This window comes from Cupressus sempervirens, chromosome 3 (assembly GCF_028749045.1).
Source record: "Cupressus sempervirens isolate cs-2001-9-10 chromosome 3, ASM2874904v1, whole genome shotgun sequence".
Lineage (NCBI taxonomy): Eukaryota > Viridiplantae > Streptophyta > Pinopsida > Cupressales > Cupressaceae > Cupressus > Cupressus sempervirens.
Genome location: NC_143120.1, coordinates 1,016,936,994 through 1,016,952,399, shown reverse-complemented (window position 1 = coordinate 1,016,952,399; position 15,406 = coordinate 1,016,936,994). Strand labels below are relative to the sequence as shown.

General features: G+C 34.7%; 1 pseudogene across 1 annotated transcript; it reads right to left on the bottom strand.

Annotated features, from left to right (window-relative positions):
• Nucleotides 1-12,834: 12,834 nt before the first annotated feature.
• Nucleotides 12,835-14,313, bottom strand: LOC149570216 (glucan endo-1,3-beta-glucosidase pseudogene; annotated as a pseudogene). The gene has a single exon (XR_016362896.1). The product of XR_016362896.1 is annotated as a glucan endo-1,3-beta-glucosidase pseudogene (transcript).
• Between the last annotated feature and the right edge of the window lie 1,093 nt (nt 14,314-15,406).

Sequence of the window (15,406 nt, the reverse complement as noted above, 5' to 3'; positions counted from 1 at the left end):
AGTGGATTGGGCACAGTTTTGGGGCATCAATAAAGTTATTAAGAGAATTGATAATACTAACTTCCAGAAAAGATAGCAAACTAAGTGGCAGCCACCTCCCTTGAACTAGATGAAATTCAATTTTGATGGGTCTAAGCATTGGGTGGACACTGTGTTGGGAGGAATAATATAGAGTGCACAAGGAGCTTGTATCAACAAATATTGTAAAAAATGTGGAAGACTTTTGAGTAATGAGGCAAAAGTGCATGGACTTGTGTGGGGAGTGCAACTAGCTAGTAGCATGAAAATTCAAAACTTGCTTGTGGAGGGAGATTATTCGTTAGTCATTAAGATTATCAAGAGGGATATTATGATGAGTTGGTATGCCACCTTGATTATAAGTGGTAAATCAAGATAAAATTTCATAATATCATCAATGCTTAATTTTGGTAGAATGAGCATGAAGATCTTCCGATGGTGATCAAATCAGTTGTTGAAAAAGAGGCCTTTCACTCATGGAGTACAATTTTCTAGCGTACGACAGTGATAGTCTCGTCACAATGAACTTGGTGATGGCTATTAGTATGACCAAAAAATTATTTGGTTTGTTTGGTGGGTAGTGTCATCATGGTGCTAAGTTTGAATGAGGCCTTTATGCTGATAAACACATGTGATGCTACCTTTAGATAAAATGTGGTAATCATTACTTGTGATGGGAATTGGAAAGTCATTATTCAATGCAATAATTGGGGTGATATTTTACATCATCCAAGATGGATTTCCAAATCTTGAGACTGGGCTTCAAAAGGAAATTAGAAATATATTATTATCTTGCAACTTAAGAACAAATATTATCCTAAATCAAAACCTATAGAACCTAAGTGGTCGTTCTTCACTCTGGATTTTCATAATTTTAAGCTTCGGCACCTAGTGTATTACGATTCACCTCTAGTTTTTTTGAATATTTTGTTGAAGTGGGTGAAGGATATGGCATTCAAACTTAAGGAAGGGGAAGAAGATCCGATTGGATACCTTGATGAAGATAAAGTTATGGAGGGAGAGAATTTGAGAATTGAACCATCAAGAATTAAGAGAGATATTATGGAAGACATAGCCATGTGGCCACATTTGAAGGAAGATGGATTCATCCCTTTCATGGAGAGCATCAAGGGCCATGATGAGATGCTCACGAGGCACTTTGTGGACTCTTTGAAGAAGTGTTAGGTTACTATTAATGGAATCTCTTTTGAGGTCATTCAAGATTTGAGAGCCAACACAAATATCATGTCAATGGAAGTAAAATCATGGAGGAAGAAGGCTAGAGTGGCAAATGAGATGAGCCTCAAAAACTTCTTTTTCTTGGACAAAACCTATATCTATTTCCATGGTGGTTTCGTGCAAGAAAATCTTCCAAAACTATGGGATATGGTATTCTATGTTATAGTATGATATGGTAGCATGTAGGATAGATTCAAGGTCTTCTATTACTACCACTTTCCTATTCTTAACCATTTTCAGAACAAGGATTGTATTTCCTTCATTTTTCTCCAATTACATTCTATAGAAGATTGCATGTGGAATATTAGGAATAAATGTGAGGAAGGAAACAATTAAATTATTTATCTTCAAGCACTAATTTTCTATCTCTTTAAATATTAAAAGTCCCTTCGCCCTCATATCCTTAGCTTGCATACTTTACCCTTAAAAATTAGTGGTCAAAGTTCTTCCCACCCACCATCAAACCCAAGGTTGATGAAGAACTCACTACCTTGGCTAAGAAAAGCGAGAAGGAAAAATTAAAATCCTTAATGACGAGAATATAGGTACCACCTGTAGGAAGGGAATCACATGGGTGAGCAAAAAACTAAGCAATAAAAAACCCCTTGACAATTCCCAGAATGTTTAAACTGGACAAATCTAGAAGGAAGTTAGGCCCTAGACCTAAAGATGTGGTGAGTAGAAGGAATTATGGGAAGAAGAAGAGGAATAAAATGATAGCAAGGGTAAGAATGAGGATGTCATGGAGAAGGTTCAAAATAGTCCCTTCCTCTCTAAAGTTTTAGAAACTTTGAAAAGTGATGCCCAAACTCTAGATTCTGGGAAATATTAGAATGTTGAAGAGAAGGGAATGGTCACTTTATTGATCAAGATGTGTAACTTTGGTAGCAAACCCAGGCGGAGGTCACTCAAGGAGATGGGGACCAAAAGGGTAAGGACTTGGGGGGAGATCATACTTAACGAAAATATTCCAAAGTGAAAAGAAATGATAAAGTGTAGGGAAATTTGGAGGTGGAGAAGCTGGAGAGGTCCATTAATGAACTAATAAAAAAGAGCATAGACCTAGACGATAAGTTTGATAGGGTTTCCAATTTCTCAGTGTGTGTTATGCACTCAACAACCACTACCCTTTATCTCATGTAGACTAACAAGGATGGTGTAACCAATGAAGAAGAAGTGGAGGCTATTCGCTCTCTATACAACTTCATGGCTAATGATTGGCTCCACCTACTCTTGGAGAAACAATAAGAAGCCAATTTAATAGGTTTGAGAAACAAATAACTACATTCATCATTTCCTTTTAACCATACCATTAGTCGCTAATGCTAAGTTTAATTTTATAAACAATAAAAAGTTTTAAGAATAATTCCCTTTGGAATCAAATTCATCGATTTATTTCATTGAGGAAAAATAGGTTGTGACATCCCTCCCCTCTTAGGAGATGCATCATCCTCGATGCTTGAAGAATATTGCATCCATAATCAAAGAGAACCATTTTCACAATTTGGCTTCCAATGTTTCAATGCTTGAAATTATGCATATATTTTGATTAAGAAATTATAAAAATCAACAAGATTGTGTACCATCTACTTCAACAAAATTGTCAAATTTATCACTTGAATGAAATGTAATTGTCATTAGATATATTAACATAGAACCTTTCATAACACATAATTGAACTAACACATAATTGAAGTAACACAATTCATGGAGAAACATACATACTTTGAATTATTTAATCATTTGAAGAAATTTTCTATGTGAGTGTGTGAATTCCATTACCATTCTATAGTTTTACAGGGTTAGGCTACCTCTCTCCGACAATATTCCCCCTTTCTGATAATGTGTCGTTCCCTCTGTTACATTACAAGAACAACACCCAATGTCAGTCCATCATATATTATAAATCAAATTGACCTTCCAATGAAATATAAAATCATATACTTCCTTATCTCAAGAAGTCTCAAATTTTGTACATTTGACTTAAAATCACATGATATCACACACATACCTATGCACTTACCATACCTTGGCATCACCTGGGGATTTTTCCTTGCTAGTAGGTACTTCTTATCCACATCCTGCCATACTAATTAGTATCTCAAGGAGATCAACTCCAATATTAGTAGTCAAAAATTTTGTTCAACTTTATGACTTCTTAACTCATCTTATAATCACAAGCCATATGTACCATACATACCATCTAACATGTGCTCGCTAAGTGAGTAATTGTCCACATCAATAGACCAGTGTCCTCGAAACATAATCAAGTAATGCAATCTAATTACATCTAAGTCATCCTCATTAGATCATCAGGAAAAATAATGACATGCACATATAAAATGATTAATGTAATCATTAACATTTAATCATCATTATGCATCTTAACGTGTCATATAGCTCCAAATTAACAACATATATTTAACAAATATTATAGATAGATCAAGGATAGAATGTCTCACAATCAAATATGTCAAGTAGCATTAATCCAAGTTCTACACCAATAGATAATTCAACCAAATCCTAAACAAAAAAGTCAACCAAAGGGTCTAAGTCTATGTTGAACACCATATCGACTAGTAGTCAAACAGATAACTCAAGATGACTACATCGTTGATCATTATTCATTGACCAAATTGACAAAATAAAAGGTGTTAACAACATTCTATAAAGTAAAAGTCACATGCATGGTGGATCATCACATATACATAACACCAATGCAAAAATATTATCAAAATAGATACATAAGTGTTTCCATCCTCATAGAAAGACCATATTTTCATACACTTGCCACATAGGCAAAAAAGTCAAATAGAGTTAGTCAAAATTTGTCTACAATTAGTTGAATCAACAAGTAGATACAATATCTTCCAATTAAGTTTGCAACTTCATTCTACTTTCCAACATTCATGTCAAAATGATAGGTGTAATTTTTTTTCCTATCCAATTATCAACCGAATTGTCGAACACAACATATCATCACATGACTATCCCATAAATGAAAATATGAAAAGAATCACATAAATAAGAAAACTATAGCTTGATTAGTTAACATTTGTTTCACTGCCATAATCAAGGATTAACAATAATTATCCATTTACAAATGTAACTCATGACATTATCTAAGGAATCTATCCATCAAATGCATGATTTACTAAATATACGAAGTATAATGTAAAGCATCATACCTCACTGGCCATCATAGAAAATGCAGACCTACATGTCGGACATGGAACAATAGGCACATCATACGAGCACAGTGTCATCTATCATATGGTCAGCACCATTAAGTAAATCATCTAGGTATGCTCACTAATCACTTGCAAGGATCAGTAATCCAATTTTTATCAATTGAGTGACCTTAGGCCCGCACGCCCATTTTGTCAACATAGTGTGCTTAACCAACATATAAGAACATGTTGCGATGTATGGCCTTTATGCCATTAAATCATCAAATAATGACGTAATTAAGTACATCTCAAATGATGAGATAAACAATCAAACTAAGATGACATTTTCATTGTGTTCTTCAGTGAATCCAATCTCCAAAGCTATAGGACATCTCCCACCTACTTCCTAAGACAGAAGTTTGGCCCAGATGCTTTAACCTCACCAACCATAGAGTGACACTTTCCTCAAAATTCTTCCTAACACGAAGAATTCCACGACCCTAGCACGAGAAGCCTAGCTTCTAGAATAAAGGGCGTCCCAATTTTTATTTGGGGATGGTACGTTATCCTTCAACTATTGAATGAAGGGCGTCCAAATTTTTATTTTTATTTTTTGTTTCCTTGAGTTATTATTTCCTTTAATTTAGAATCCCTGATAGCAATACAAGAGGGAGATGTGGTTAAAGGTGGAAACCCAATCAAGTAAGACACTCACTCAGACAGAATGTTCAATCCTTACTTAGATTGAATCTATCAATGTTCATCTAATTCTTTCCACACATATACACAAAGCTGATTTAGTGAGAAGGAATATAATAAAGAAATGGAACCTAAAGTTTAGAGGTCAATGCTTGTCAACTTCATAGCTTGATTCCTTGGTTCCTCCGGGTTCTATCCGAAGCTCACTGGTATAGCTGCAGTAACTTTCCTTGGCAAATAGAGATCTCACACCATCTCTAGCCTAATCTTCCCCACCCTTGGTCATGCCAATTCCGCTATCCACAATACTTAGGCACTTGTTTGATTTTTTAGGAATAATTTGAATGAGAAGATCAGGTTGAGCATCCAATTTGCTATTACCCATTAGCCGTTCAAACCGAATCTTGTCCAAAGTATCAGAAGCATTGCCGATAAGTTCCTGAAGAAAAATCTCAATGTTACTATAAAAGGTGTTAATAATGAGACTCAAAAGCTGATTAATTTTGGCCTGAAATGAAAAGGTCTCAAATTCTCCCATATTTACATCTACCATTGCCGATTTGACAGTAGCAAGCACTCGCCTCTAGATTAAAGCTCAGGAAAAATAGAAAAGGGCTTCACAAATATGGACCGTACTAAAGCCAAAATTGAACTCTCTACCCCCCTACATCAGATATGCACATGAAATATTAGTAAGTATTCATTCCTCTCCCCAATTACTCACCTTAGATATGAGAAAATAACTCAGCACAACAAGAATCAGGTACTCAACTGAGTTACTCTAACCATCCAGATTCGTGGCAGTGCACAAAATTTGATAAGAAGCAAATTTAATAGGTTTGAGAAACAAATAACTACATTCATCATTTCCTTTTAATCATACCATCAGCCGCTAATGCTAAGTTTAATTTTATGAACAATAAAAAGTTATAAGAATAATTCCATGTGGAATTAAATTCACCGATTTATTTGGTTCAGGGAAAATAGGTTGTGACAGTTGTCCCTCACCCACTCGTTAGCTGCCATCTGGTCACTTGCAACCTTCTTGAGCTCCTCATTCCTCACTCCCACTACTACTTCTTCTATGTTAGTCTTCTCTAGGGCTCTTAGAGCTTCCACGTGATCGTGTGCTTCTAAAACCATCACTTTCCCAATGTTGTGTACTCCAGTAACTCCATCATTGTCAACCTTAAACATCACACACTAAGGAAGAAATTAAGCTAGGAAAAGTAAGTCAAACTTTGACTATTTAACACTTTTACACTAAAAATCAAGTCTTAGTGTGATGTTTAAACTCCATCACTTTTTACAGGCTGGGTACATTCCCCAATGTTCCATAGCACACTCTCACTGCACGGGGCTATAGATGCATCTTTTAACCTTCTCACAGTTCTACGAGGATTAATGTCTATCTATCTTTAGGAATTGAATTCAACAAATTAGAGTTTTTGCATAGGAATATAAGAAAGATATATATATTCTGACCATCGATCATACAATCACATTATTTTACTCCATCCATTCATAATAGAGAACAACATGCAACTATTTTACTCGGATCACAATTTGAATTTCATCTCACCACCATATCCACATCAATAGTTTCCACATATGGTGGAAGAATTGTAGGTTATTTTCATCCAACTACATTTAGAATATACTTAAGTTATTACGAAATTAGGAACTATAACTTATTTCAAACACTCCCTCTACATGTATCACTCGAATGATGGGTTTTCATGCAAAGTGAAAGTACTTCGGCATTGACACTAGTTATCAACACATCATTCCATGTGGTTGTGAAAGTTAAGAGGTTTCTTTTAAATAAAGAAAGAAAGGAGTCGTTAGATTATATTTAGGTTCTGGGAATCGGGTGGTGAATAAAAGCGCTAATTTTCAACAAATCACTAAGGTAGTAGTTAGATTAGATTTAGGTTCGGGTGGTGAATAGGTCGAAATAGACAAGTAAATTTTCCAAAATGATAAAATAGATTATTATATATATTTTTAATTTTAAAATCATATTTTTTTTTAAAAAATATCTATGATGGAAACATTTTAAACTTTCTAAGTTGTGACAACACATGGCCTTTGTATGATACTACATTCCCATATGAAAATTATATTAACTAAAATATTATATTGTTAAATAATTTGTAAGTTTGTAATGGTTAAAATTAGGAAATACCTACAACACAATGGTATCTAGGAGGTCTTGAGTTTGAATCTACTCAAGCTTCATAAAAAAAAATTAATCACAAAAAATAAATTAATTAATTTTAGCTTCGGCCTCTTATCGATCAAAAATAAAATAACATTATTATAATGGTTAAATTTTGTTATTCATGCTTTTGAAAGAAGAATTCCAATACAATGATATATTAAAAAATGACATACTTTTCTAGAAAATTCCCTTTATCCATTTAAATGCTTACACATTCCAACACATTTCCCTATTTTTTGCACAAATAAATATTACCAACTCTTACATATCAGGAAAGAAAAGATTAGACAATGATTGTCTAGGAAATCAAAAGAATTTGGCTTTGCAATGCATTCGATCAATATTACAATTTTCAAGCAAAATATTAACTATAATTCACTTATATGTAAAAATTTATCAGTAAGGATGATGATTTGAGCATGAGATGAGAAGACCACCTAGGAAGGGGACACCTTTACACACTAAAGAGGAAGGAATGAAAGACTCTTAGAAGGACTAGCTTAAATTTTCAATGGAAGAGATATCAGGGAAAGATATACATGATAGAAATATGTTCAAGGACAAGGAATCTTGAAATTATAATTGTTAGAAAGGGATCAAAAGATTAGATATTCCTAATACTTGAGAGCTTGAGAAATGCTAAAGGGATGCGGGAAAAGAGGAGGAGAATACAAATATGCCTTATTTACACACAAAAAAAGAAATAATTTTCTAGAAACTACAATGTTGGTCCACTACAGAGTCACTATAAGAATGGGACATGACAAGTAAACATAATGAAACATTTATTTCCCTCTTTTTTCTTTCCAATTTTTTGAACCTTACAAACCTTAGTGTTGCAGATTTGAACTCAACCATTATAATGATTGAATTAAGTGTACATAAAATAAATTAAAGGTCCATAAAAATGGATCTTTAGTGTTTTAAATCTAATTATATAAATTTTAATTAAAAAAATTCTTATATTTCTTTAGGTAAAAGTACATGATTAATTTTTTAACAGTTGCATAACTTATCACAAACTTTGTTGAATTCCATATTTTTTTATAGTTTACTTTAACTTAGACAGACACATAAAATCTTTTGAGAAAAGGATTTCAATGCATTAGTATATTAAGAAAATGACATATTTTCCAGAAAATCTAGGCATCTCTCCTTGTTCTATAGAGAAATTTATTGTATACTTTTTAATACATTCATCCCTTTGCCTATTTAAATGTTTACACATTCTAATATATTTCCTTGTTTGTTATACAAAAAAATACTACCAACTCTTAGAGCTCATGGAAGAGCACAATCAACAATGGTCATATAGGAGACTAAAACAACATGGTTTTGAATTGCATTGGGTCAATAGTCATCTAGGAGACTAATTTGAACATCATTTTTTATTTTCATTAGGTCAATAGTTTGACATGGTACTTCCAGATTAATGCCCCAACAATGACCAAGCCTTCTCAACCCATCCTTACAAAAGACCTTTTGCATACTCTATGCATGGGTGAGACACCATTATCCTTTATTATTTTGAAATACGAAATCTATTTAATTTTTTGAAGTTTCCACTTAATTAAAAACTACATCATGGGTTATCCAGAACTAGTCACCTTGGGCTCTAACGTCGATTGTGTGCCACCCTTCACACTTTGGTCCTAGAAGGACCCTCCTATGCTCCAAATGAAAGTCAAGAAATGAATAAAACAAAAATATTTTATTTTTCTTTAGATGTTTCAAAAAACTTAATATGAATCTTTCAAGCCTTAGAGAAAGAATTTGAAATGCCCTCCTGACACCATTTCATAACTAGAAGCCCGATAAATTGTATTTATTATTTTATCCTTATTTCTTTATAAATTATCAACTAATCTATTACTTTTTTTCAATAAGAAGAGGGTGATCTTGAACTTGATATATTAAATAAGAGTCATTACATTCCTCGATGTTGTGGCGCTTCAGCAGCTCCACCACCTCGCGCGGGCTGGGTACATTCCCCGATGTTCCATAGCACACTCCCACTGCACGTGGCATTCAAAATTAGAAAATATTCTAATAACAATCACAATCAAAACATACTGTGCCACCGATCTTCCAATTACAATTCTAACAGCAACTTATCTAATGTATACATAACTCTGGCGGCCATAGTTACTCCTTAACTAATTCGGACAAACTGATATCTTTGGACACGACTACATTCAGTTTCATTTGTTGGAATATAACGCGGATGCATTTTTTAACCTGCTCACGGTTCTACGAGGCTCAATGTCTATCTATCTTCAGGAATAGAATTCAACAAATTAGAGTTTCTGCATAAGATATCTATGCTTTGACAATCGAACATACAGTCCACGTAATTATCTCGATAGCCTCGATCACACGAAACATTTTTACCCATTTGACCTACAATACGGATTACAATTTCAACCTCAACTAGCCACAAGCTCCACATCACTAGTTTGTACAGCCAAATGACACATATAGCTGATCTTCTCGCCGCAACATCCAGAGTTCTAGTTGCCGCGTACGGTGGAAGAATTGCAGGTTATTTGTATCTTCAGGAATAGAATTCAAAAGATTAGAGTTTCTGCATAAGATATCTATGCTTTGACAATCGAACATACAGTCCACGTAATTATCTCGATCGCCTTGATCACACAAAACATTTTTACCCATTTGTCCTGCAATACGGATTACAATTTCAACCTCAACTAGCCACAAGCTCCACATCACTAGTTTGTACAGCCAAATGACACATATAGCTGATCTTCTCGCCGCAACATCCAGAGTTCTAGTTGCCGCGTACGGTGGAAAGCTAAATATTAATGGCTACGATTTTGGTTGTAGGATGCAATACTTGTGATATTTAGTGAATGAAAACCACGAGGCCCGCTTGGGTATTTATAGTTTGCAATCGAGTATTCAGTTTCATTTGTTGGAATATAACGCGGATGCATTTTTTAACCTGCTCACGGTTCTACGAGGCTCAATGTCTATCTATCTTCAGGAATAGAATTCAACAGATTAGAGTTTCTGCATAAGATATCTATGCTTTGACAATCGAACATACAGTCCATGTAATTATCTCGATTGCCTCGATCACACGAAACATTTTTACCCATTTGACCTGCAATACGGAATACAATTTCAACCTCGACTAGCCACAAGCTCCACATCACTAGTTTGTACAGCCAAATGACACATATAGCTGATCTTCTCGCCGCAACATCCAGAGTTCTAGTTGCCGCGTACGGTGGAAGAATTGCAGGTTATTTGTATCTCAAACACTTCTTATTTTATACTTATTTCTTTATAAATTATCAACTAAACTATTACATTTTTTCAATAAGAAGAGGGTGATCCTGAACTTGATATATTAAATAAGAGTCATTAAATTTTAAGATGAGATTTGAAACATTACTAAGGCTTCTAACATTACTAGAAAAACATATAAATACCTAGTATACTGATTAAAACAAAACACAATTCGGTGAACCTTAAAATGATTAAAGTAAAATATAACTTTTTCTATTAAATTGGAATTCCTAGAGATATTAAATCGAAAGAACTAATACAACACTCTATTTTTTGAAAGAGTGACCATTAATACCACCTAGAGGAAAATTAGATATAGAGGAGGTTGTGTAATGCGTGTTTAACGAGAGTTTTTAATTCTTTGTAAAATTAATTAATAAATATCTTTTTAATCCATAAAAGGTCGAAGCCTTATAGATTATATTAACATAAAATTTACAAAATCTCAGTTCAAATAGGCACTGGCAGAAAAGAACATAGAAAGAAAGCCTCTAGTCTTGCTTGGGACTAGGGGTCCTATATAGTGTACAAAGTTAAAAGGTGTGTTCCCTAGTTTCCCTAGTAGAAAAATAACAACTGATGAAGAATTACACATATACAAAGATAATATATAATAATAGAATTCTCTAGAAAATGTGGCATGAATGTGAAATTTGGAATTATTTAATTGAGGAATTAGAATACAACCAAATATTACTTAAAAACCACCAATAGCTCATTCTTAGCTACAATTTAATAGTTAGTCCAAGTTTCTTGATCAAGACTATTAGAATTTAAAATTACTACTAAGTTTTTTTTTTTTTTTAGATGTTTCAAAAAATTTAATATAAATCTTTCAAGCCTTAAAGCTCATGACACCATTTGACAACTAGATGCCTGATAAATCATATTTATTATTTTATCCTTATTTCTTTATAAACTGTCAACTAAAATATTACATTTTTTCAATAAGAAGAGGGCGAGCCCAGACTTGATATATTAAATAAGAGCCATTACATTTCAAGAAGAATTTTGAAATATTAATAAGGTTTCTAACATTACTAGCAAAATATATATACTTAGTATACTATTAAAACAAAACACAATTTTATGAACCATAAAATGATTAAAGTAAATATAATTTTTTCTATATTCCAAGGAAATAACTATAGAGTTGTACATGTATTTATAAATGTTGGTTCGAATTTCTACCATTTCATAAGGACTAATAACTCTTAATTTTATTCCTCTCCTACTTTACTTGCACTTATTTTAACATTTAGACTGTGAAAATATCTAGCCCATTTTTTCATCATTGAGAGTGAAGGTATCCTTGATTTGAGATTGAATTACTATATTTGATTAATGATTTTATGCGGAGAGTAATTTTCTTTAATTAGTGAAATGCCATTTTTATTTCCTTTTCAATGAAATACAAATAATTCCTTAAAGTTACTCATTATATTCCAAATGATATCAAGCAAGTTTTATTATATAGAGGATCAATTGCACTAAAGAAAAAGGTGATACACTTCACTTATTTAGGAGTGGTAATTATTTACAATGTAGAGGAAGGCATAGAAAGCCATGCCTTCTACATTATTGGTGAGAGATAGATAATAATCTAGAGGACATAGCAGACCGAGACCTCTGTATTATTGGTGAGTGATAGATGGGTAGATAATAATCCGGAAAGCTCCAACTTGCAAAATAATTTAACACCCGACTTCAAAAATTAATTCAAGACCATCAAAGTTAATGTTGAGATATTCTAATATACTTTTGTAAACTGCATTTAAAATTTAATTGTTTTCTTTAGCAGATAAAATTTGACCATCATTTATAGAAGCATAAAAAAAATATATTTTACACAATGGAGTGCTAATTCCAAGGTAATTACTATAGAGTTATCCATGTATTTATAAATGTTTGTTCACATTTATACTATTTCATAAGGACTAATATGAACTCTTAATTTTATTGTTCTCCTACTTTATTTACAGTTATAACATTTAGATTGTGAAAATATCTAGCCCATTTTTTTAATCACTGAGAGTGGAGGTATCCTTGATTTGACATTGAATTAGTATATTTTATTAACGATTTTATGTGGAGAGTGATTCTCTTTCATTAGTGAAATGTCGTTTTTATTTCCTTTCCAACGAAATACAAGTAATTCCTTAAAGTGACTAATTATATTCCAAACGATATCAAGCAAGTCTTATTATATTGAGGATCAATTATTACACTAAAGAAAAGGTGATACACTTCACTTATTTAGCAGTGGTAATTATTTACAATGTAAAGAAGGCATAGAAAGCCATGCGTTCTGCATTATTGGCGAGAGATAGATAATTATCCGGAGGACATAGCGGACCGAGACCTCTGTATTATTGGTGAGTGATAGATAGATAGATAATAATCCGGAAAGATTCCACTACCTAGTATGGGGTGGGGGTGAAGTCGACGGGGTAGACGGGAGTTTTGTTGGGATAGAAGAGGCCGAAATGGCGCTGGACATCGGGGCCGGACTCGATGTTGTGGTTGAAGAGGGAGAAAATGTAGGCGTGGATGGGGTTTCCAGGCCTCCTGGGCGTTCCCTGGTTGGAGGAGACATGCCTGATGAGGTTGTTATTGTACGCCCTGGCGTTGTCCACGGTTGCCACCCCATCATCTCCCGCAGAGGGCCACCCGCTCTCCGTAATGAGCAGGGGTAGACGTGGATGTCCCTCTCTTTCAAGCGCGGCAATGACAGAGTCCACCGTCGCGTCGAACAAATTCCTGTACTGAAGACCTCCGTCGTGCACCACCGGGGCGGAGGGTTTGAAGAGCGCATAGTCCAAGGATATCTGGTCCCTGTTGCCCGCGTAGGTATAATAAGGGTACACATTCACCATGAATGGAGAGCCGTTGTCAGCCAAGAACTTTAGCAGAGGGCGGAGTGTGCTCTTTAGATCGTTGCGGAACTCACCCTGAGAGGGGCGCGGATCATAATAAGAATCTCCCGCTCCCGCCAGCACAGATGAGGCCGCCTGGGTGGTGGAGACCTTTATATCCTTGTCCAGATTGGCCTTGCGCAGTGCGGTCTGAATGTTTCGTATTGCGGGGAGGAGATGTGAGACGTATCTCTCGTTTCCGTAATGCAGCACCTCGTTTCCCACCGAAATGTATTTGATGTTGGCGGCCGGGTAGAAGGAGCCAACGTTGTCCCTCACCCACCCATTGGCTGCCGCCTGGTTGCTCGCAACCTTCTCGAGCTCCTCGTTCCTCAATCCAACTATTACTTCTTCTATGCCCGTCTTCTCCAGGGCTCTCAGAGCTTCGACGCGATCATGATCATGTGCCTCCAAAATCCTCACTTTCCCGATGTTGTGGCGCTTCAGCAGCTCCACCACCTCGCGCGGGCTGGGTACATTCCCCGATGTTCCATAGCACACTCCCACTGCACGGGGCATTCAACATTAGAAAATATTCTAATAACAATCACAATCAAAACATACTGCGCCACCGATCTTCCAATTACAATTCTAACAGCAACTTATCTAATGTATACATACCTCTGGCGGCCATAGTTACTCCTCAACTAATTCGGACAAACTGATATCTTTGGAAAAAAGCTAAATATTAATGGCTACGATTTTGGTTGTAGGATGCAATACTTGTGATACTTAGTGAATGAAAACCACAAGGCCCGATTGGGTATTTATAGTTTGCAATCGAGTCGGTCATTGCGGCAAACCATTTGTACATATACTTTGCCACCAGATGCTATGGAAACCATTTAAAGTGCAAACTCTTCAACCCCCCTTATCCCAATAACACGACTACATTCAGTTTCATTTGTTGGAATATAACGCGGATGCATCTTTTAACCTGCTCACGGTTCTACGAGGCTCAATGTCTATCTATCTTCAGGAATAGAATTCAACAGATTAGAGTTTCCGCATAAGATATCTATGCTTTGACAATCGAACATACAGTCCACGTAATTATCTCGATCGCCTCGATCACACGAAACATTTTTACCCATTTGACCTGCAATACGGATTACAATTTCAACCTCAACTCGCCACAAGCTCCACATCACTAGTTTGTACAGCCAAATGACACATATAGCTGATCTTCTCGCCGCAACATCCAGAGTTCTAGTTGCCGCGTACGGTGAAAGAATTGCAGGTTATTTGTATCTCAAACACTTCTTAATTCAACCATAGATCCTGACGAGGACACTTGGGACTTTGACTTGTTATTAAAACGTCATTCCAAGACATTGACAATGTTTGGAAGTTTCTTTTCACTAAATAAATAAAATAAGTAGTTGTTATTATACTTAATTTACGTTCTTTGTGCAATTTTAATCTGTAGTCAATTTTAATTTACATATGATATTATATTAGAAAAAATATTTTTAATATTTTATTTTAATTTAAATCTAAAATTTAAAATATATTTCAGACAGTAAGAAACATAATCTTTTAATTTATCATTGATCATTTGAAATCTATAGCAATCTATCCTTACTTGGATTTCTTTTGTTTCTCTTCAAATTTTCCTAAATCAATGATATTCGTCCACTAGCTTAGTCTTGAAAATCAAAGGGTTTATGACTTGCCTCTTTAAAGTTACAAATAGTTTAATCCCCAAGTTATTCAACAATAATCTACCCTCCACAATGCATCATAATTAGATATTAAATGTATCCAATGATGGTGATCCTTCTCATTGGTTGGATCATATTAACTATCTCATTCCTACAATATATCTG